General features: G+C 39.3%; 1 long non-coding RNA gene across 1 annotated transcript; it reads left to right on the top strand.

The window, feature by feature from the left end:
- The first annotated feature begins 2,828 nt into the window (after nt 1-2,828).
- LOC117071260 lies at nt 2,829-13,052 on the top strand. The gene is made up of 3 exons (XR_004432220.1): nt 2,829-3,206; nt 8,071-8,233; nt 12,702-13,052. It is a non-coding gene; the product is annotated as an uncharacterized LOC117071260 (long non-coding RNA).
- The last annotated feature ends 8,960 nt before the right edge of the window (nt 13,053-22,012 follow it).

The following is a 22,012-nucleotide window of genomic DNA, read 5'->3' on the forward strand; positions in this document are numbered from 1 at the left end:
GTGTGATGTGGTGCTGAGAAGAATGTATATTCTGTTGATTTGGGGTGGAGAGTTCTATAGATGTCTATTAGGTCTGCTTGCTGCAGAGATGAGTTCAATTCCTGGATATCCTTGTTAACTTTCTGTCTTGTTGATCTGTCTAATGTTGACAGTGGGGTGTTGAAGTCTCCCATTATTATTGTATGGGAGTCTAAGTCTCTTTGTAAGTCTCTAAGGACTTGCTTTATGAATCTTGGTGCTCCTGTATTGGGTGCACATATATTTAGGATAGTTAGCTCTTCCTGTTGAATTGATCCCTTTACCATTATGTAATGGCCTTCTTTGTCTCTTTTGATCTTTGATGGTTTAAAGTCTGTTTTATCAGAGACTAGTATTGCAACCCCTGTTTCTTTTTGTTCTCCATTTGCTTGGTAGATCTTCCTCCATCCCTGTATTTTGAGCCTATGTATGTCTCTGCATGTGAGATGGATCTCCTGAATACAGCAGACTGATGGGTCTTGACTCTTTATCCAGTTTGCCAGTCTGTGTCTTTTAATTGGAGCATTTAGTCCATTTACATTTAAGGTTAATATTGTTATGTGTGAACTTGATCCATGCCATTGTGATATTAACTGGTTATTTTGCTCATTAGTTGATGCAGTTTCTTCCTAGCCTCGATGGTCTTTACATTTTGGCATGTTTTTGCAATGGCTGGTACCGGTTGTTCCTTTCCATGTTTAGGGCTTCCTTCAGGGTCTCTTGTAAGGCAGGCCTGGTGGTGACAAAATCTCTAAGCGTTTGCTTATCTGTAAAGGATTTTATTTCTCCTTCACTTATGAAACTTAGTTTGGCTGGATATGAAATTCTGGGTTTAAAATTCTTTTCTTTAAGAATGTTGAATATTGGCCCTCACTCTATTCTGGCTTGTAGAGTTTCTTCTGAGAGATCTGCTGTTAGTCTGATGGGCTTCCCTTTGTGGGTAACCCGACCTTTCTCTCTGGCTGCCCTTAAGATTTTTTCCTTCATTTCAACTTTGGTGAATCTGGCAATTATGTGTCTTGGAGTTGCTCTTCTGGAGGAGTATCTTTGTGGCGTTCTCTGTATTTCCTGAATTTGAATGTTGGCCTGCCCTACTAGGTTGGGGAAGTTCTCCTGGATGATATCCTGAAGAGTGTTTCCAACTTGGTTCCATTTCCCCCCTCACTTTCAGGCACCCCAATCAGACGTAGATTTGGTCTTTTTACATAATCCCATACTTCTTGCAGGCTTTGTTCATTTCTTTTTCTTCTTTTTTCTTTTGGTTTCTCTTCTCGCTTCATTTCATTCATTTGATCCTCAATCGCTGATACTCTTTCTTCCAGTTGATCAAGTCGGTTACTGAAGCTTGTGCATTTGTCACGTATTTCTTGTGTCATGGTTTTCATCTCTGTCATTTCGTTTATGACCTTCTCTGCATTAATTATTCTAGCTATCAATTCTTCCACTCTTTTTTCAAGATTTTTAGTTTCTTTGTGCTGGGTACGTAATTCCTCCTTTAGCTCTGAGAAGTTTGATGGACTGAAGCCTTCTTCTCTCATCTTGTCAAAGTCATTCCCCGTCCAGCTTTGATCTGTTGCTGGCGATGAGCTGCGCTCCTTTGCAGGGGGAGATGCGCTCTTATTTTTTGAATTTCCAGCTTTTCTGCCCTGCTTTTTCCCCATCTTTGTGGTTTTATCTGCCTCTGGTCTTTGATGATGGTGACGTACTGATGGGGTTTTGGTGTAGGTGTCCTTCCTGTTTGATAGTTTTCCTTCTAACAGTCAGGACCCTCAGCTGTAGGTCTGTTGGAGATTGCTTGAGGTCCACTCCAGACCCTGTTTGCCTGGGTATCAGCAGCAGAGGCTGCAGAAGATAGAATATTGCTGAACAGCGAGTGTACCTGTCTGATTCTTGCTTTGGAAGCTTCCTCTCAGGGGTGTACTCCACCGTGTGAGGTGTGGGGTGTCAGTCTGCCCCTAGTGGGGGATGTCTCCCAGTTAGGCTACTCAGGGGTCAGGGACCCACCTGAGCAGGCAGTCTGTCCATTCTCAGATCTCAACCTCCGTGTTGGGAGATCCACTGCTCTCTTCAAAGCTGTCAGACAGAGTCATTTGCATCTGCAGAGGTTTCTGCTGCTCTTTTTGTTGTTGTTGTTGTTGTTGTTGTTGTTGTTTAGCTGTGCCCTGTCCCCAGAGGTGGAGTCTACAGAGACAGGCAGGCTTCCTTGAGCTGCTGTGAGCTCCACCCAGTTTGAGCTTCCCAGCGGCTTTGTTTACCTACTTAAGCCTCAGCAATGGCGGGCGCCCCTTCCCCAGCCTCGCTGCTGCCTTGCGGTTAGATCGCAGACTGCTGTGCTAGCAATGAGGGAGGCTCCGTGGGTGTGGGAGCCTCCCGGCCAGGTGTGGGATATAATCTCCTGGTGTGCCCGTTTGCTTAAAGCTCAGTATTGGGGTGGGAGTTACCCGATTTTCCAGGTGTTGTGTGTCTCAGTTCCCCTGGCTAGGAAAAGGGATTCCCTTCCCCCTTGCGCTTCCCAGGTGAGGCAATGCCTAGCCCTGCTTCAGCTGTCGCTGGTCGGGCTGCAGCAGCTGACCAGCACCGATTGTCCGGCACTCCCTAGTGAGATGAACCCAGCACCTCAGTTGAAAATGCAGAAATCACCGGTCTTCTGTGTCGCTTGCACTGGGAGTTGGGGACTGGAGCTGTTCCTCTTCAGCCATCTTGCTCCGCCCCCCAGAACTCTGTTTTCTTATACCATCTGTCTGAATTTATAGTTGTCATTTTTGTTGTCTTTGCTCCTCACTACACTTAAGGCTAAATGAGAGTAGCGGTCTTGTCTGTTTTATCTGCAGAGCTTAGTAGAATGTCTGCCACATTGTAGGCATTCAGTGCATATTTGTTCAATGTATGAAGGAGAAAATGTTAAAAATGCACAGTTTTTTATACCGAAAAAGTACTCATATATTTTATTTCTACCTTGTTTTCTCCCTGACAGATTCTGTTAGCCTACCAATAATCCAAGACACATTTTGTTTATGTGAATGCTTACTGAAACTTAAGAATAATCGCTGTGACCGACTTAGAGTAAAACTTAAACACTTGGAAAATATGGTCAGTGTACTACAAAATGAGCTATTTGAAGCAAAAAAGGCAGCATTACAGTTAGAGCTTCAAAAAATTGAATTGGGGAAAGAGCTGTACAATTTGAGGTATGACATTCTAGTTCTAAATAAATATTTATATTAAAGACAATATATCAGAATTTTTGTAATTGCTGACTTACCTTCTGCAGATGAATGAGGGAGAAACATTTTTGGTCTTGCAGAATATGAAATTCTTGGAAATAATAAAACAAATTATTAACTGTGAACTCTTCTAATAAATAAATGTATATTCTTTGCCATCTTAATGGCCATATAGAAGTCCACCATATAAAATCTTGTTATTCATTTAACAAATTGTAATTTGGGTTTTTAAATTATCTTGTTCTTATAATTAATGATGTAAGGAATATCTTTTATCATCATCATTATTTGTAGGCACAGGGTCTCACTCTGTGCCTGGGGCTGGACTTCACTGGTGTGACCATACTTCCCTGCGGCCTTGAACTCCATCCTCCTGCCTCAGCGTCCTAAGTAGTTAGGACTCCAGGTGCACATTCCCATGCTTGGCTAACTTTTAAGTGTTTTGTAAAGACAGGGTATCACTATGTTGCTCAGGATGATCTCCAACTCCCAACCTCAAGCATTCCTTCTACCTTGGCCTCCCATATCATTAGTATGACAGGCATAAGCCATCATGCCCAGCTCAGAACATTTTTTTTTTTTTTTTTTTTTTGAGACGGAGTCTTGCTCTGTCGCCCAGGCTGGAGTGCAGTGGCCGGATCTCAGCTCACTGCAAGCTCCGCCTCCCGGGTTCACGCTATTCTCCTGCCTCAGCCTCCGGGGTAGCTGGGACTACAGGCGCCCGCCACCTCGCCCGGCTAGTTTTTTTGTATTTTTTAGTAGAGACGGGGTTTCACCGTGTTAGCCAGGATGGTCTCGATCTCCTGACCTCATGATCCACCCGTCTCGGCCTCCCAAAGTGCTGGGATTACAGGCTTGAGCCACCGCGCCCGGCCAGAACATTTTTTATATAAATCTTTTTCTACATTCCTAAACTGTTTACTTTGTTTTTTTTTTTTTTTTTTTTTTTGAGGCGGTGTCTCGCTCTGTCGCCCGGACTGGAGTGCAATGGCCGGATCTCAGCTCACTGCAAGCTCCGCCTCCCGGGTTCACGCCATTCTCCTGCCTCAGCCTCCGAGCAGCTGGGACTACAGGCGCCCGCCACCTCGCCCAGCTAGTTTTTTGTGTTTTTAGTAGAGACGGGGTTTCACCATGTTAGCCAGGATGGTCTCGATCTCCTGACCTCGTGATCCGCCCGTCTCGGCCTCCCAAAGTGCTGGGATTACAGGCTTGAGCCACCGCGCCCGGCAAACTGTTTACTTTGAATAAATTCTCTAATATAGAATTATTTGGTTGAAATATAGGAATTTTTTTAAAAGAACTTGGATCATTATTTCTTAATTTTTCACAAGAATGGTTGTGTTAATTTATAGTTCAACCAACAGAGCATGAACTGGTCACTTTTCTAAACCCAAAGTAATTTTTAAAAAATTTATACAGTTTTGGCCAGGCGTGGTGGCTCACGCCTGTAATCCCAGCACTTTGGGAGGCCGAGGCGGGCGGATCACAAGGTCAGGAGATCGAGACCATCCTGGTTAACACGGTGAAACCCCTTCTCTACTAAAAAAAATACAAAAAATTAGCCGGACGTGGTCCTGGGCGCCTGTGGTCCTAGCTACTCGGGAGGCAGAGGCAGGAGAATGGCATGAACCCGGGAGGCGGAGCTTGCAGTGAGCTGACATCGGCACCCCTGCACTCCAGCCCGGGTGACAGAGCGAAACTCTGTCTCAAAAAAAAAAAAAATTAAACAGTTTTATTCTCTTTGAAAACTTTTTTAAAAATTTCATAGCTTTAGGGATACAAGTGGTTTTCGGTTAAATGGATGAATTGTATGGTGGTGAAGTCTGGGATTTTAGTGAGCCCATCACCCAAATAATACACTACCTCAGTAGGTAGTTTCTCATCTCTCACCCTCCTCCCACACTCCCCCACTTCCGATTCTCCGATGTCCATTATACCACTCCGTCTGTGTTTGTGTACCCATAACTTAACTCCCTATTATGAGTGAGAACATGGTTTTATTTGGCTTTCCATTCCTGAGTTAGTTCACTTAGAATAATGGCCCCCAGTCCCTTCCAAGTTGCTGCAAAAGACATTATTTCATTCTTCTTATGGCTGAGTAGTACTCCATCGTGTATGTATACCACATATTATTTATTCCATTCATTGGTTGATGGACACTTAGGTTGATTCCATATCGTTGCAGTTGTGAAATGTGCTGCAATAGATACACGTTTGCAGCTGTCTTTTTGATATAATGATTTCTTTTCCTTTGGGTACCTACCCAGTAGGGGATTGTTGGATTGAATGATAGCTCTATTTTAGTTCTTTGAGAAATCTCTCTACTGTTTTTCATAGAGGTTGTACTAATTTACATTCCTACCAGCAGTGTATAAGCATTCCCTTTTCACCACATCTGCACCAACATCTAATGTTTTTTGACTTTTTAATAATGAGCTTTCTGGCTGGAGTAAGGTGACATCTCTTTGTTGTTTTAGTTTGTATTTCCCTGAATATTAGTGATATTGAGCATTTTAAAATGTTTGTTGGCCATTTGTGCATCTTCTTTTGAAAAATATCTGTTCATGTCATTTGTGTACTTTTTGTTGGGATTATTTTCATTTTTCTTGCTGATTTGTTTGTCCTTTGTCAGACGCATAGTTTGCAAATATTTTCTCCTATTCTGTAGGTTGTCTGTTACTCTGATGATTCTTTCTTTTGCTGTGCAGAAGGCTTTCCTTTTCTTTTCTTGTTTTTGGAGACGGAGTTTTACTCTTGTTGCCCAGGCTGGAATATAATGGCGTAATCTCAGTTCATGGCTACCTCCGCCTCCTGGGTTCAAGTGATTCTCCTGCCTCAGCCTTCTGAGTAGCTGGGATTAAAGGCATGTGCCACCACACCTGGCTAAGTTTGTATTTTTAGTAAGACAAGGTTTCTCCATATTGATCAGGCTGGTCTCGAACTCCTGACCTCAGGTGATTCTCCCACCTTGGCCTCCATGTCACTGCATTCCAGCCTGGGTGACAGATATATATATATATTTATTTATTTTATTTATTTTATTTTTGATAGACATAGGTCTCACTATGTTGCCCAGGCTGGTCTCAAACTTCTGGGCTTAAGTCATTCTCCTGCCTTGGCCTCCCAAAGTACTGGGATTACAGATGTGAACCACATGTTAGGCCTAATCCATCTTGAGTTAATTTTTATATATGGTGCGAGATAGGAATCCAGTTTCATTCTTCTACATGTGGCTATTCAATTTTCCCAACACCATTTATTGAATAGGGTGTTATTTGCCCAGTTTACGTCTTTGTATGCTTTGTGAAAGGTCAGTTGGTTATACATATTTGGCTTTATTTCTAGGTTCTCTATTCTGTCCATTGGTTGACATATGTACTTTTATACAAGTACCATTGCTGTTTTGGTTACTTCAGCTTTATCGTATGGTTTTACATCTGGTAATGTGATGCCTCTGACTTTGTTCTTTTTGCTTGGGATTGCTTTGGCTACTCGGGCTCTTTTTTGATTGCCTGTGAATTTTAGGGATACTTTCTCTAATTCTGTGAAGAATGACAGTGGTACGTTGATGGGAATGGCATGGAATCTGTAGATTGCTTTGGTGAATATGGTCATTTTCTCTATATTGATTCTTCTAATCTGTGAACATAGGGCATATTTCCATTTGTTTGTGTCATCTATGATTTCCTTCAGCAGTGCTTTCTAATTCTCTTTGTAGAGATCTTTCACCTCCTTGGTTAAGTATGTTCCTAGGTTTTTGTTGTTGTTGTTGCAGCTGTTGTAAAAGGGATTATTAGGTTCTTGATTTGATTCTCACCTTGGTCATTCTTGATGTTTACTAGTGCTACTGATTTGTATACGTTGATTTTGTAAACTTAGACTTTTACTGATTTCATTGATCAAATCTAGGAGTCTTTAGGGTTTTTCTAAGCTAAAACAGAGGTAGTTTGGCTTTCTCTTTTCCAGTTTGGATGCCCTTTCTTTCTTTTACCTGATTGCTCTGGCTAGGACTTCCCAGTTTTATTCTAAATATGCATGAAGTAAGAAGTAAAATGGACAGTAATTGATGATTATTTTATTCCATATCTCTCATCTGCAGATAAAATTAATTCCAAATTCATTGTTGAAACACATATTATTCTTGACTTTTAAATTAAATATTAGATCCTGTCTTGTTCCAAAAAGGGATTTTAAAATTGTTGATAAAGTACATAAGAATCAAGAAGATAGGTTGAAAGTGTTACCAAAAAGAGAGACATAAAAGAAGATGGGGGTAACAGTTATTAGACAGCTTAACCTAGTCTTGGATTATAGTATTCTGCAGATACATGTTATGTGAATGACATCTGAAGGTGTTATCTTAAACTATAAATCATTTTTATGGCTACACATACACTATCTCATGAAGATGAAAATGCATTTCTAGTGAATTTCTAAACTTGTTTGTAAATAGTAACTTCTTTTAAATTAACTAACTCTGATCTGTTCTAATTAATTTTCAACTTGCATAACATGAAAAAGAAGTAATTTTCAACTTTTAACTTTACTGAAAAATTTCAAATATGCTTTTCCATAACACTTACCAGGGTTACCAGTAACAGAAACTTAACGGTTAATGGAATATTTCTTTCCTCACTGCCTCTCAAATATATACATCCCTTAGAAGAGATCGAAGTGAGAAATTAAAAGCATGAGAACTAGAAAGGAAACAAGAGCATAAGAGTTTTTATGAGGATAATAAACCCACATGGGAAGAGCCAGTTCACAAAATAAACTTTTTAATTTTTTTAACAAAACACATTTTATTATAATCCATGTTTAACTGCAGATTTGCCTTAAAACAAGAAAATGAGGAGAAAACAAATGCCAATATATTGTATAATAAATATCATGAACAGTTAAGAATAAAAGAAGAGGAATATAAGAAAGTGGTTGAAACAAAGTGACAACTTGAATGGAATCTGAGAAGACTTGTTAAAGAATTGAGGACAGTAGGCCGGGCGCGGTGGCTCAAGCCTGTAATCCCAGCATTTTGGGAGGCTGAGATGGGCGGATCACGAGGTCAGGAGATCGAGACCATCCTGGCTAACACGATGAAACCCCCTCTCTACTAAAAAATACAAGAAACTAGCCGGGCGAGGTGGCGGGCGCCTGTAATCCCAGCTACTCGGGAGGCTGAGGCAGGAGAATGGCGTGAACCCGGGAGGCGGAACTTGCAGTGAGCTGAGATCCGGCCACTGCACTCCAGCCTGGGCGACAGAGCGAGACTCCGTCTCAAAAAAAAAAAAAAAAAGAATTGAGGACAGTAAGAATGAACTTGGATCTGGTAAATTAATCTTTGGTGAAAACTTCATTTTTCTAACTTTATGTTTCATCTGTATTACTTATAATTTTTTTGGCTTCATGTATATCATTTAGATTTAAAACAAAACAAAACTGTTATCTCCTCTTAAAAATGAACTATGACATTTATAGATTGTGGGGAAAAGAACGAGAGATCAGTTTGTTACCATGTCTATATAGAAGGAAGTAGACATAAAAAACTCCATTTAGTTCTGTATTTGAGATGCTGTTAATCTGTGACCTTACCTTCAACTTTGTCCTTGCAAGAGACATGTGCAAAGGTGACTTAGGTTAAAAGGATTTTGGGCGGTGCAGAATGTGCCTGTTAAACAAGTGCCTAAAGGCTGCTTATGGTTAAAGGTCATCAACATTCTCTTAAATCTCAAGAAAGAGAAAAACATTTGTCTCCTGCCCCTCCCTGGGCAATGGAACATCTCCGGGTAACACCCATTGTGGGTTCTGTTTACTGAGCAAGGAGAAAACCACCTTTAGGAATAAGGTGGGGCTTGCTGGAGCAATACTGCTAAAAGGTTTATGGAGATGTTCGCATATGCATCTCAAGGCACAGCATTTTCCTTTAAACTTATTCATGTCACAGGGATTTTTGTTCATATGTCTGACTGCTGATTTCCTCCCTACCATAGTCCTATTGTCCAGTCACTCCCTTATCTTTTTGATGGTAAAGATAATTGTCAATAAATACTAAGGGAACTCAGAGGCCGGTGCCGGCGTGGGTCCTCTGTAAGCTGAGCGCTGGTCCCCTGGGCCCCGCTTTTCTTTCTCTACACTTTGTCTCTGTGTTTTATTCCTTTTCTCAAGTCTTTCGTTTCCACCTAACGAGAAACACCCACAAGTGTGGAGGGGCAGGCCACCCCTTCAATAGATGAAATTATTTCCTGTAAACCTTGGCATCTAATAGATGCTAAGTCTGTGTTTTAAGAATGGAGGATAAGTTGAGTTTAATCACTAACATAGATGTTCATTTACACATTTTTTATGTTAAAATGCAGGCTAAATAGCTTTGAAACTATAAGGACACTAGTTAAGTGTTTTGAAAGAAATTTTATTTCACAATGCTGCATCTTCCCGTATTTAAGAACTGTTTTTAGGCCGGGCGCGGTGGCTCAAGCCTGTAATCCCAGCACTTTGGGAGGCCGAGACGGGCGGATCATGAGGTCAGGAGATCGAGACCATCCTGGCTAACATGGTGAAACCCCGTCTCTACTAAAAAATACAAAAAAACTAGCCGGGCGAGGTGGCGGGCGCCTGTAGTCCCAGCTACTCAGGAGGCTGAGGCAGGAGAATGGCGTAAACCCGGGAGGCAGAGCTTGCAGTGAGCTGAGATCCGGCCACTGCACTCCAGCCTGGGCAACATAGCGAGACTCCGTTTCAAAAAAAAAAAAAAAAGAACTGTTTTTTCTCTTTGACAAGTTTAGCTGTCATGTGTGTGATTAAGATTTGTGTGATTCTTGAGGGATAAAAGTTCTTGTGTTTTAACAGACTACTTCCTTTTAACCGTTTTATGAGAGGCTCTGCTCTTAACCTTTTAGACTTTCTTTTTCAGTGCTATTAGACCAAAACCTCAGTGTTATCTCTAGGTTATGCAGGAGCAAAACGATGCTGAGAAGCAACTTTCTAAAGAACAGAATGCCAGAATATTACAAGATCAGATTCTGACCAGGAAAGAAAAGGAACTAGAAATGGCTCAAAAGAAAATTAATTCTGACGTATTTTCTTTAGTCATTTTCAAATATGTTTTTGTATGTGAATATATTTTTAAAAAACAACTCTGTGCAACTTGGAAAGTACAATGGATTTTTGAACCACACACACACACACACACCACACACACACACACATTTGGGGGTAGTGATAGTGGTTCTGGCATTTTTGGCTTGTTTAATAAAGTCATGTTCTTAATTCAACTCCATTTGTCTGCAAGAGTCAAGAGTCAAGTAGTGACATTTGACTTGATAAGAGTCAAGTGGCCTTATCCAAAGGAGAAACATTTGTTATTTTTCATAGAATTAATGATCTTTCCACAATCTCAAAATCCTTGCTACTAGCAACAGACTTTCTGGTTTTCAGACATTATTTCATCTTCCTAATATATTAATGGAGAGATTAGATTATTATTTCCATATTTGGTAGTAAGTATGAAATATATAGCCAGTTCAGAGGCCATACTTCAGATGCCATTCCCCTTACTTTTGAGGAGAGTAACAGTTTGCTACAAGTAGCATCTCATTTCAGTGCAAAGAACTTTGAAAACAATGATATGCCATAATATAAACTTAGTGATAATTTATTGATAAGTGTTTTGTTCTTAGAAAAATAGTTCAGTGTTGGGAGGCAGAGGTGGGCAGATCACGAAGTCAGGAGATCGTGACCATCCTGGCTAACATGGTGAAACCCCATCTCTACTAAAAGTACAAAGAAAAGTTAGCCGGGCCTGGTGGTGGGTGCCTGTAGTCCCAGCTACTCAGGAGGCTGAGACAGGAGAATGGCGTGAACCCAGGAGGCGTAGCTTGCAGTGAGCTGAGATTGGGCCACTGCACTCCAGCCTAGGTGACAGTGTGAGACTCTGTCTCAAAAAAAAAAGAAAAAGAAAAAAGAAAAATAGTTAGAAAAATAATTCAGCATATTTCCGCATTTCATGCTTATTTCTGTTTCAAACATTCTAAAGAGGAAACAGAAGTTATTGTAATAACAGATAATCTCATGATTTTCTAAGAAAAGCTCTATAACTTCTTTTTTACCACTGGTGTTTTGAAATAAAAAGCCTCTTTTATATTTATATATTTACAACATAGAAGTAATCATGATTTGGTGGAAGAGCACTAGAAGTAAAGTAAGAGGACCTAGGGAAAATCCTGCAACTTGCATAGTTTTTGACCTCTCCTTTCAGAATTGTGATATAAATGAGTGCGGTGATGTACGTACAAGTGCTTGGTACAAGGCCAGGTGCAGTGGCTCACGCCTGTAACCCCAGCACTTCAGGAGGCCAAGGTGGGTGGATCACTCGAGCCCAAGAGTTCCAGATCAGCCTGGGCAGCATGGCAAAACCCCATCTCTATAAAATGCACAAGTAAATTTAGCTGAGTGTGGGGGCGTGCGCCTCTAGTTCAGCTACCCAGGAGGCTGAAGTGGGAGGATCACCTGAGCCTGGGAGGCCAAGGCTACAGTGAGTCTTGATTGCGCCACTGCTCTCTAACCTGAGTGATGGAGTGGAGACCCTGTATCAAAAAACAAAAACAAAAACAAAAAAATGCCTAATATAATGCTTAGATTTAGCATTTATGAATAAATGTAATTCTTACATAACTGACAATAAAAATGTTAGAAAAATAAAATAGCTATAGAATATTCTCAGGAAAAAAAGAACTTAAAGAACATTGGGACATTTCCTCTGTCCAGATATGTGCAAAGCTACAGCTTTTATTATAGGGTGGTGTATAGGTTCGATGTCAGCGTGTAAAGCCAATTTTTTAACGTAAGCAAATTTATTAATCTTTAATGCCTTTGAGTTTGTTGTAAGTCAGAGAAAGTCTTTTCCACTTCTGAGATGCTTAAAAATTCTCTAGTCATTTTTTTTTTTTTTTTTTGAGGCGGAGTCTTGCTCTGTCGCCCAGGCTGGAGTGCAGTGGCCGGATCTCAGCTCACTTCAAGCTCCGCCTCCCGGGTTCCCACCATTCTCCTGCCTCAGCCTCCCAAGTAGCTGGGACTACAGGCGCCCGCCACCTCGCCTGGCTAGTTTTTTGTATTTTTAGTAGAGACGGGGTTTCACAGTGTTCGCCAGGATGGTCTCAATCTCCTGACCTTGTGATCCACCCGTCTCGGCCTCCCAAAGTGCTGGGATTACAGGCTTGAGCCACCGCGCCCGGCCGTCATTTATTTTTTGCATTCATGGATTCCTTGTCTTCAAATAAACTTATGAAGTTTTGGGAATTTATACTCTATGAGGTTTGGAGTTTTGATCCAATATTTTTTTCCAGTTGGATATCCACTTGTGGCAATCTTTTCGTTGTACACATGTACAGGTTATTCTTTAATTTCAGAGGAAATCATGCTATGTCATTTTATTGGGTGCTACTGAATGTTTCCTTTCTTACTTAGATTTCTCATAGGCATCAGAAAGAAAAGGATATCTTGCATGAAAATTGCATGTTGCAGGAAGAAATTGCCTGGCTGAGACTGGAAATAGATACAATAAAAAATCAGAACAAGCAAAAGGAAAATCAATATCTGGAGGACATTGAGGTTGTGAAAGAAAAGAATGATAACCTTCAAAAAATTATAAAACTAAATGAGGAAACATTAACAGAAACAATACTCCAGTACAGTGGATGTTTTAGGATACTAATTGCAGTGGATGGCTTTCTTTTGTACTTTTATTGTAATTCATTTTATTACAATTTAATTATCTTTATAATGCACTTATTTCTTAACCTCTGGCTTTCATTCTGTCCTTTTTTTCCTCATCAGTACGTACATTTTATTTTATTTTATTTTATTTTTTGAGACGGAGTCTCGCTCTGTCGCCCGGGCTGGAGTGCAGTGGCCGGATCTCAGCTCACTGCAAGCTCCGCCTCCCGGGTTCACGCCATTCTCCTGCCTCAGCTTCCCGAGTAGCTGGGACTACAGGCGCCCGCCACCTCGCCCAGCTAGTTTTTTGTATTTTTTAGTAGAGACGGGGTTTCACAGTGTTAGCCAGGATGGTCTCGATCTCCTGACCTCATGATCCGCCCGTCTCGGCCTCCCAAAGTGCTGGGATTACAGGCTTGAGCCACCGCGCCCGGCAGTACGTACATTTTAAAAATAAGGATCATTTCCAAAGATCCTTAAGAAAGTTGGGAATTATTCAGTATTCCTCACAGAAGTTGAGAGACTTTTTTTTTTTTCTGTGAAGTGGTATTTTTTAGTGATTTCTCTATTGCCATGGTGAGGCAAGCCAGATTAAATTGTAGGATAATGCTTAATAGAATGTTCCAGAAAATTGTCTTATTTCTTATCTTTACTTTTGTGAATGGGTACAGAATCTGTGTATATTTATTTCATGAATTTCAGGATAACTTGTACAGAAAGGCCATAGTACTGTTCTTCAAAATGCAAATGTTTTAATTTACAAACTACTTGAAATGTTAGGCACTTCCTTCATTTTCCTTTCATTTTAAATATGTTGTGTTTTTTTACAAATCATGTATAGTATGTACATCCAAAGTACAGAATTAAGAGATGTATCTAGATTCTACCACTGAATTTTTAAAAACAATTTTACTGAGACATACTTCTCATACCATACAGTTTACCCATTGAACGTGTACAATTCATGGTCTCTTAGTATATTCCCAGGGTGTGTAACCATCACCATCATCAACTGTAGGATATTTTCATGACCCTGAAAAGAACCAGCAATCTATTTTGTTTCCATAGATTAGCCCACTCTGGACACTACATATCAGTTGGATTACACAATATGTGGTAGTCTTTTGTGACTGGCTTCTACTAAGCATAACATTTTTAAGGTTCATTGTGTTGTAACATGTATCAGTATTTAATTTCATCTTATCGCTGAATACTTTTCCACTGCATAGACATACCACTCATTTATTTAGCCATTCATCAGGTGATGGACCTTTGGATTCTTTCCATATTTCGGCTATTACTAATCATGCTGCTGTGAACTTTTATGTACAAGTTTTTGTGTTTGCATATGTGTTCCTTTCTCTTGGGTGTATACATATGAGTTGAATTTCTGGGTCATATGGCAACTCTTTGCTTAATCTTTTGAGGAGCTGCCAGTCTGCTTTCCAAAGTGGTTGCACCATTTTACATTCCCATCAGCATTGTATGAGGGTTCTAATTTCTCCACATCCTTGCCAATATTTTCATATTTTTGATTGAAAAAGGATTCCAACCTAGAGGTATGAAGTGGTACCTCATACCACATTGATCAAAATCAATGTGGTTTTGATTCACATTTCCCTAGTGATGAATGACTTTAAGCCCCTTTCTATGTGCTTATGAGCCATTCATATATCTTCTTTGGAGAAATGTCTATTCAAATCCTTTGCCCACATTAAAATTGGGTTGTCCTAAATTTCTGAACTTTAAGAGTTCTTTATATACCCTAGGTGTAAGTCCCTTATCAGAGATGTTTCCAAATATTTTCCATGGCTTTCCTTTTTATTTTCTTTTTTATGATTTATTATGTTTTTAAAATTTATATAATTTTAAATTGTAGAGAGAAGGCCTCACTATGTTGCCCAGGCTGGTTTTGAACTCCTGAGCTCAAGCAATCCTCCAACCTCAGCCTCCCAAAGTGTTGAGATTACAGCTGTAAGCCACCATGCCCAGCCTCCTTTTCACTTTCTTCATGGTCTCTGTTCAAGCACAGAAGTTTCAATTTTGATGAAGTCCAGTGAATTTTTTTTCTGTTTTGCAGTCACAAAGATTTATGGCTATATTTTCTTCTAGGAATTTTATAGTTTTAGTTCTTACATTTACTGGTTCTATTTTGTTACTTTTAGATATGAGATTTGGTGAAAGTCTACCGTTATTCTTTTGCATGTGGATATACAGTTGTCCCAGCACCATTTGTTGAAAAATCTATTCATTTCTCATTTAATTTTTTTACACCCATGTTGAAAATCAGTTGACCATAAAAGTGTGGGTTTGTTTTTGGATTCTCAATTCTAATATATTGAGCTATGTCTATCCTTATGCCAGCAGCAAATCACATTTTAGGAAAACTCGTTTTCAGTCTTGTTGCTTATTACCAGTTGTCTTATGTAAGAATAGAAATTCAAGTAGTAGAATGTCTTTAATTTCACTTTTTGCTTCGTGAAGGAGTGTATAGCCAGCTTATGCCTTGTTGACTCCATGACATGATGAGAGTCAGGCTTACGAAGACAGATCCCATTAATTTTTTTTCTCCAGTCATACCTTTTGTCTCTCACCCAGTGCCTCTCTCTTCACTCCCATTTCCATCAAATCTTGGCCACAGGATATGCTGACTCTGTCTACTATTGATTGCATTATGTTTTATTAACTCATTGTAAGTCATAGAGTCACATGTAGATTTTAACTAACTATGAAGGGCAGAATTAAGGCTAGGCTGTCATCTTTCCTCATTGGAAATTGAGCTAATTCATCATGTTGCAGTTCACAGTTAGATCCTCTTTTGACACAGCGCCTGGTTCTCTTGTACACCCCCAGAGTTGAATTCTCTTCTTGGCACAGATCCTACATTCTCAGAAACCAGAGTTCCCTGCATTTACCTCCTTTTGCTTAAACAGAGATGCATAGCTATGCTTTTATAGTTCAACACATAATTCATTGAATAAATACTTCAACCCATTCAAAGAACAACTTCCAGGAGTGCAGCAACTAGAAATCAGGTCATGTCCAGGCATTTATCAGAAACAAGTAGTCGAATTGGTTGTATGAAATTCAAAATTTCAGAGTCAATTTGTATGATATGGAGAAGCATTTTGGTACAACATAAAGATGAGACGCTCTTCCCTTCTCCATACAAATGAGCTTGAAGTAAGGTAAAGGGGAAATTGTGTTTAATAGCTTAACACTCAAAGGACACTACCTTTGTTTTACTTCTGAGATTGTTAAAACTGATTCCATAATATTTTTATTATTTCCTCATTGAGGAAATGGAAATGAAGACTGAATCCTAGATTGATTAATAAATACCCAAAGCTGCTTATCACTTTTAGAATTTCAGTTCATTGAAATCAGGTACAATGTCTGATTTTTGGTTATTAATGAAGTATTTCTAGTTTTTTCAACTTTATACTTCAAATTATATATCTCCTTCCTTCCTCATCTTCCTTATTTCATAACTCAGGAGACAAATTCTAAAAGCCTCACTGACTTAGTCATCAGAATTTGTAATCGAAAGGAACTTTTTCTAAACTTCCTCTGCAGTAGTTCTTACGTCCTTCTCCTGGTTGTCTGCTGTTTCTCATTAGAGTTGTTTGTCATTAATAAATTAACCTCAACATTTGTTAGATCTTACTTTAAAGGAGATTAATTTGTACTGGGTATGTTACTCTATTTCTTATTGTCTCCTTGTTTAAATTTATTTTTCTGGTGATTTTTTCCTAACAAATTACCAAAAGTTGAGTGACTAAGAACAACATTCGTTTAGTTCACCAATCTATGGCTTGGGAAAACCTTGGCCAGGGCAGCTTTCCTCTGCTCCATTCAGCTTCACTTGGGATAAATCAAAGGCTGAGGGACTGCAATCATCTGAAGGTTTGTTCACTGAGATGTCTGTTGCTGATGGTGGCTATTGGTTGGAACTTTAGTTGGGGCAGGATGCCCAAATATCTACACTGGAACTCCTAGTCTCTCTTTGTGGCCTAAGTTTCTTGACAACATTGGGACTGGGGTCCAAGGGTGAGCAGTCTGCAGCAGAGAGCCTCTTCTAACCTAATGTTAGAAGCCACATGGTTATCACTTTTAACACATTCTGTTTATTAGAAGCAAATCACTAAGTTTCATCCATAGTCTATGTTTAGGATGAATGACTTGGCTTTTATTTTTAGTCATATATTTCCTTTTTTAGACATGGTGTCTTGCTGTGTTACCCAGGCTGGCCTTGACCTCCACGGCTCAAGAATCCTTCCTGCCTCTGCCTCCCAAGTAGCTGAGACCACAGGAATGTGACACCACACCTGGCTTCCTTTGATTTTTTGTGGACCTGTATAATTGTACATATTTATGGTATACACAGTGATATTTTGATATGTGTAAACAATGTATAATGATCAAATCAGGCTAAGTAATATGTCCATCACCTCAAACATTTACCATTTCTTTGTGTTGTGAACTCTCAAAATCCTCTCCTCTAGCTTTTTAAAAATATTAGCTAACCAAGCCAGGTGTAGTGGCACACACCTGTCATTCCAGCTGTTTGGGAGGCTGAGGCAGGAGAATAGCTTGAACCCTGGAGGTAGAGATTGTAGTGAGCTGAGATTGCGCCACTGCACACCAAACCTGGGTGACAGAGCAAGACTCTGTCTCAAAAAAAAAAAAAGTTAGTTGGCCGGGCGCGGTGGCTCAAGCCTGTAATCCCAGCACTTTGGGAGGCCGAGACGGGCGGATCACGAGGTCAGGAGATCGAGACCATCCTGGCTAATACGGTGAAACCCCGTCTCTACTAAAAAATACAAAAAACGAGCCGGGCGACGAGGCGGGCGCCTGTAGTCCCAGCTACTCGGGAGGCTGAGACAGGAGAATGGCGTGAACCCCGGAGGCGGAGCTTGCAGTGAGCTGAGATCCGGCCACTGCACTCCAGCCTGGGCGGCAGAGCAAGACTCCGTCTCAAAAAAAAAAAAAAAAAGTTAGTTAACCATATTCACCCCACAATGCAACGGAACACTAGAATTCATTCCTCGTATGTAGCTATAATTTTGTATCCATTAACCAATCTCTCCCCATCTTCTACTCCCCTTTACCTTTCTCAGCCTCTAATACCCACAATTCTACTCTCTACTTCCATGAACTTTGTTTTAAATTTTAGCTCCCGACATGAGTGAAAACATACAGTAGTTATTTTTCTGTGCCTGAATTATTTCACTTAATGTCACTTAATGTCCTCATCCATGTTGCTGCAAATGACATGATTTTATTCTTTTTTATTGCTGAATAGTATTCCACTGTGTACATATAACACATTTTCTTTACTCATCAACCACATTCATCTGTTGATGAACTTTTAGGCTGATTCTGTATCTTGGTTGTTGTGAATAGTGCTGCAATAAACATGGGAATACTGGTATCCATTTGATATGCTGATTTTCTTTCTTTTGGATAAATACTCAATAGTGGGATTGTTGGATCATATGAGACTTCTGTTTTTAGCTTTTTAAGAAACTTCCATGGGTATACTAAATTACATATCCCACGAGTGCATAAGAGTTTTCCTTTTCTCCCCAACCTCACTACGATTTTTTACCTTTTTGTTGTTGGGTTTTTTGTTTGTTTTTTGTTGTTGTTTTATTTGTTTGTTGGTTGGTTTTTGATAGTAGCCATTCTGTGGTGAGAGGATATCTCATTTGGGATTTTGTTTCCATTTTCCTATTAGTGATGTTGAGTACTTTTCCATGTATTTATGGCTGTTCGTATGTCTTCTTTTTAGAAATGTCTATTTAAATTCTTTGTCTACATTTTAGGGGGATTAATAACTACTTTTTACTGTTGAGTTGAGTTCCTGGTATATTCTAGATATTAGACCTTTCTCAGATGAATAGATTTGTAAATATTGTCTCCCTGTCTACAGATTGTTGGTAGTTTTTTTCACTCTGTTGGTTACTTCCTTTGCTGTGAAGAAACTTAATTTTAATATAGCCTCACTTATCTATTTTTGTTTTTATGCCTGTGCTTACTTTTGGCATATGCCTGTGATAACTTAGCTATAAAATCTTTGCCTTGACCAATGTCCTGAAGCATTTTCCCTGTATTTTCTTGTAGTAGTTTTATAATTTTGTATCTCATGTTTAAGTCTTTAATCCATTTTGAGTTGATTTTTGTATATGGTGAAGGATAGGGACCTGGTTTCATTCTTCTTTTTCCAGATACCCACTTTTCCCAGCCCCATTTGTTGAAGAGAGGGTTCCTTCCCCAATGTATGTTCTTGACACTTTTGTTGAAAATCAGGTGTCTGTAAATATGTGGATTTATTTCTGAGTTCTCTATTCTGTTCCATTGGTTTAATTTTCTGTTTTTATACCAAGACCATGCTCTTTTGGTTACTGTAACCTTGAAATATATTTTGAAGTCAGGTAGAGAGATGCCTCCAGCTTTGTTATTTTCCCTCAGGCTTGGCTTGAATAGTCTAGCTTTTTTGTGGTTCCATACGAATTTTAGGATTGTTTTTTCCATTTCTGTGAAGAATATTATTGGTGTTTTTTTGTTGCAAGTTATAAAGGGCATTTTATTTTTATCTTATTTATTCTTTCTCTTTCTTAACTTTTATTTTAGATTCAGGCGTTACATGTGAAGGTTTGTTACAAAGGTATATTGCATAATGCTTAGGTTTAGGGCGCAATTGAACCTATCACCCAGGTAATGAGCTTAGTACCCGGCATGTCATTTTTCAAGCATTGTCCCAACCCAGTCCCCCTTCTTATAGTCCCCAGTGTCTATTGCTCCCATCTTTATGTCCATGTGTACCCAATGTTTAGCTGCCACTTATAAGTGAGAACATGTAGTATTTAGTTACCTGTTTCCGCATCAGTTTGCTTAGGATAATGCCCTCCAGCTGCATCCGTGTTGCTGCAAAGGACAGTATTTTGTTCTTTTTATAGCTGCATAGTATTACATATTGTTTATGTGCTACGTTTTCTTAATCCAGTACACCATTGATGAGCTTCTGGCTTCATTCCATATCTTTGCTATTGTGAATAGTTCTGCAGTGAACATATGGGTGCATGTGTCTTTTTGGTAGAATGAATTTTTGCGGGGGAATGGGTATTTAACCCACTAATGGGATTGCTGGGTTGGATGGCAGTTCTATTTTTAGTTCCATGAGAGAAATCTCCAAACTGCTTTCCACAATGGCTGAATGAATTTACCATTTTCTCCAACAGTGTATTAGAATTCCCTTTTTGCTGTAGCAGCTCTGCCCAAATCTGGGTGGTTCTTGCTTATTTTTTGACTAGTAATAGCCATTATGTCTGGTGTGAGATGGTATGTCATTGTGGCTTTAATTTGCTATTCTCTGATGATTAGTGATGATGAGCATTTTTTCATATGTTTGCTCTCCACTTTTATGTCTTTTTTTGAGAAGTGTCTGTTCATGTATTTTGCCTGCTTTTATATACATATATTTTAAATTCTTGTTTGTTGATTTAAGTTCCTTATGGGTTCTGGATATTAGAACTTTATTCAGCGTAGCTTGTAAATACCTTCTTTCATTATTTAGGTTGCCTATTTAGTCTCTTGAATGGTTCCTTTTCCTGTGTGGAAGCTCCTTTGTTTAACTAGGTCCCAATTTTTCATTTAGACTTTTGTTGTAATTGCTTTTGAGGACTTATTCATAAATTATTTTCAGAGGCTGATTTCAAATAGTGTATTTCTTAGGTTTTCTTGGAGGATTTTTATAGTTAGTGGTCTTTTAAGAATGTAATTCAGCTTTTCTTAATTTCTGTGTGTGGTGATAGCTAGGGGTCCTGATTCCATATGAAATTTCAGAATAGTTTTTTTCTAATGCTGTGAAAAATGACATTGGTAGTTTGATAGAAATAGTATTGAATCTGTAGATTGCTTTGGGCTGTATGGCCATTTTAATGCTATTGATTTTTTCAATCCATGAGCATGGAATGTTTTTCCATTTTTTTGGTGTCATCTATTTGCTGTCATGATTTTTTTCAGCAGTGTTTTGTAGTTCTCCTTGTAGACACCTTTGATCTCCATGGTTAGATGCATTCCTAAGTAATTTGCTTTTTTGTGTGTGGCTAATGTAAATGGGATTACATTCTTGATTTGTCTCTCAGCGTGAACTTTATTGGTGTATAGAAATGCTACTGATATTTTTAACATTGATTTTTGTGCCCTGACTGAAGTCATTTATCAGTTCCAGGATAAATTGGAAGACTCTTTAGAGTTTTCTAGGTATAGAATCATATCATCCACAAAGAGAGATAGTTTGGCATCTTTTCCTTTTTGGATGCCTTTTCTTTCTTTCTTTTGCCTGATTGCTCTGACTAGGAGTTCCAGTACTATGTTTAATACATGTGGTGAGACTGGGCATCCTTGTCTTGTTCCAGTTGTCAAGGGGAATGCTTCCAACTTTTTTTGTTCCTTTTTCTTTAATTTTTTTCTTTATTGTTTTATAGAGACAAGGTCTAACTGTGTTGCCCAGGCTGGTCTCAGACTCCTGGCCTCAAGTGATTCTACTGTCTTCACCTCCCAACATGCTGGGGTTACAAGCATGAGCCACTGCACTCAGTCCCTACTTCCAGCTTTTGCCCATTCTGTATGGTTTTAGCTGTGGGTTTGTTACCGAGGGGCCCTTATTATTTTGAGGTCTATTTCTTTGATGCCTAATCTGTTGAGTGTTTTTTTCATGAAGGAATGATGGACATTATTGAAAGCTTTTTTGCATCTTTTGAGATGATCATATGGTTTTTCTTTTTCACTCTGTTGATGTGGTTAAACACATTTATTGATTTGTGTACTTTGAACCAACTTGAATCACAAATATAAAGCCGACTTTATTGTGGTGAAGTAAGTTTTTGATGTGTTGCTGGATTTTGTTTGCTGATATTTTGTTGAGGACTTTGTTGTCTACATTCATCGGGGATATTGGGCTGTGTTTTCTTTATTTGTTGTGTCTTTGCTGGCTTTTAGTATCAAGATGATGCTGGCGTCATACAATGAGTTAGGGAGAAGTATCTCCTCAATAT

This window comes from Trachypithecus francoisi, unplaced genomic scaffold (genome assembly GCF_009764315.1).
Source record: "Trachypithecus francoisi isolate TF-2019V2 unplaced genomic scaffold, Tfra_2.0 Contig00159, whole genome shotgun sequence".
Classification (NCBI taxonomy): domain Eukaryota; kingdom Metazoa; phylum Chordata; class Mammalia; order Primates; family Cercopithecidae; genus Trachypithecus; species Trachypithecus francoisi.